This window comes from Pteropus medius, unplaced genomic scaffold (assembly GCF_902729225.1).
Source record: "Pteropus medius unplaced genomic scaffold, Ma_sr-lr_union100, whole genome shotgun sequence".
In the NCBI taxonomy this organism is placed as follows: domain Eukaryota; kingdom Metazoa; phylum Chordata; class Mammalia; order Chiroptera; family Pteropodidae; genus Pteropus; species Pteropus medius.
In genome coordinates, this window is record NW_024340692.1 from 10,065,299 (window position 1) to 10,067,718 (window position 2,420).

General features: G+C 37.6%; 1 pseudogene; it reads right to left on the reverse strand.

Moving 5' to 3' along the window:
- Positions 1-282: 282 nt before the first annotated feature.
- Positions 283-401, reverse strand: LOC120591204 (uncharacterized; annotated as a pseudogene).
- Between the last annotated feature and the right edge of the window lie 2,019 nt (positions 402-2,420).

Consider the following 2,420-nt stretch of genomic DNA (forward strand, 5'->3'; position numbering starts at 1 on the left):
AAAGCTAAGAGACATTGTTAGTAAAGGATTATTTTTAGTTATTATTATTCTGGAGCATATGCGTTGAATGACGAAGGGTAAACTACTGAAATACCTGATACACGTGCCAAGCAGAAATTCTGTTGGAGGACTTCCAAGTGACCCAGTATAAGACATAGCATCTGAGACATTAGCAAGTTTAGAGGGAAGAATCTGAGTAAACCAGACAGGTTTCTAAACGTGAGTTAAGATAAAGGCCTTCAGAGTCTTTTTTTTTTTTTTTTAATTATTTATTATTATTTATGCCTACAGCACCTGGTCTTCGTAGGTGGTCTCCCATCGAAGTACGAACCAGGCCCGACCCTGCTTGGCTTCCGAGATCAGACAGGATCGGGCTTGTTCAGGGTGACATGGCCGTAGAACATGGACCGTGGCTCCACTGGGGCATGAACCCAGGACTTTTTGCATGCAAAGTAGACGTGTTAACTGCTACACTATGGAACCATATCCCAGAGTCTTGACTTAGTTTTATCATATTCTGGATGCCTGAGTATCCTAGTATCGACCATCTCACAATGGGATTAAAGCCACCACTGATTCTAATCTAAGAAAACTTTACAGAGAAGAAAAAAAAAAACTTCAACTTGGGAAATAAACCAGAAAACTTATCAAATTTCTTAACTTAATTCCTTAAGAATAGCTTCTAGGGTCTTTTTCTACTTCCCTATATATCTAGAAAATATCTAGAAAATATTTTAGGGGCATTTTCTGCCTAGAACATAAATACTCTAAGAAAGCCATTTCTATTGGGTGTGTTGCTATGTCCAAGGAAGAGATGGTAGTTCAAAGATGAAGGGGATCCCAAAACCATTGGGTCACTTTAGAGTTGGTCTTGATATAGGTTACACCCATTCTGATGTTAGTTCTCTTTTTGGTTATTCTCATAAAAAATGGCAGCATCAAATGTGTCTTGTCGAACTATTCATTTTGCACCGAATAAAAACACCTTTCAATCATGTGGCCTTAGGAATTGTAATTCACATATACTCTAAAGAATAATGTCTTACATTATTCTTTATTTAAAATATTTATAATATTTTATGAAGATTGGGAAGCATTTCAGGAAGCTTACTATTGATATACTTTATTATTAGCTCTCCCCAACCCCTGTAACCTAACATACATTTTAGGTAGGCTAAATTAAAGCTGCATGCAAACTTTTCATCATCGAAAACTCAAAAGAGACACTTATTTTCGATTCAATTTTCAGGTAAAATAAACACAATGCTTACTTAATGAAATATATCATGCGTTCACTTTTATTAGTTTAAAGAAATACTTTCATTCCAACTGCTTATTATCCTATTAAGAATGTAGTTAAATCATATATAATTCACCTGGTGAAGTAAAAGCTACAAAATATTGCTCCATATTCTGAGTAAAAAAGTAAAGACATGGACCTTGGGGCTTAGTAGAGGAATGAATAGTAACTGGCAAAGCTGGTGGCCTAGGAAATCACAGCCTCATTTTTTGCATATCCAGACATTATATTCTGGCCAGGAGGTGGATGGTGAGGTCAAATGATTAGCCAATAAAGCCTTAGAAATGTTGCTTAGGAAGAATGACCAAGATTGCCCCTAATACTTTTTATTCCATATAAAACCACTCTTCTTCTTATCATTTACTAGCCCGCTGGTTCTCAGGATGGGAAGGAGAGGACAATTTTGCTCTCCAGGAAGACATCTGGCAATGTCTGGAGACATTGTTTTGTTGTCACAGTTTGATGGGGGGTGGGGTGCTCTTGGCATACGTTGGATAGAGGCCAGGGATGCTGCTGATTGTACGACTCATGGGACAGCCACCCACAACAAAGAATCAATTATTCAGCCCAAAATGTCACTTGTGCTGAGGTTGAAAAACTCTGCATTACCACGCTATTCTTTCCATCTCCTGAAAAATCCAAGGCCTTTCTATTTGCTATTCCTTATCCATGCAAGGCTCACCCCTGCATCTCCATGTTGTTAGTAGCTTCTCCTCTTCTCTTTTTAAATTTCACGCCTCAGAGGGTCTTCACTGCACCCCCACCCCAACTTCCCCCACTCTCTAACACATCGCTCTCTGATTTTTTTAATGGCATATACTATTCATTACTTGTCTGTTTACCTCTGTATCTTGTGAAAAGAACCATGCTCTCAATAAATATTCATAGTAAGAGTGAATATATACATATTTATTTACATTCACACTTGAAATATCTAGTTAAGCCTTTATTGAGCAGTAATACTTATAGCCAATATTTATTGTGCACCTGCTATGGGGTAGACAGATACTCTGTTAAGAGCTTTGCATGAGTTATCTCATTTAATCCTGACTACAACTCAGTCAGATAAGTACTCCAATAATTTCCATTTTACTGGTGAGGGAACTGAGCATGAGGTAAC